Consider the following 285-nt stretch of genomic DNA (forward strand, 5'->3'; position numbering starts at 1 on the left):
CGCACCCCAAATCTGGATTTTCCAGGCCGGTGAAGGTGAAAGAAGTGAATCCCTCACCCAAAGCGGCTCTGGGTCACCCGCAGGCCGAGAGAACAGCGCGGGGCCGTGCGATGGACGCGCTCGGCCGTGCCCAAACTTTCTCCGCTCGGATGCCGGAATGCCGCGGGACGGGAGGAAAGGGAAAAGGGCAAAGGGAAAAGGGAAGGAAGCTCCCCCTGCTCCGGGGATTTAGGAGCAACTCCGACCCCGCAGCCCCGGCCCCAGGCAGGAGCTGGACCCGCTCCC

Source organism: Geospiza fortis, unplaced genomic scaffold, assembly GCF_000277835.1.
Source record: "Geospiza fortis unplaced genomic scaffold, GeoFor_1.0 scaffold387, whole genome shotgun sequence".
Taxonomy (NCBI): domain Eukaryota; kingdom Metazoa; phylum Chordata; class Aves; order Passeriformes; family Thraupidae; genus Geospiza; species Geospiza fortis.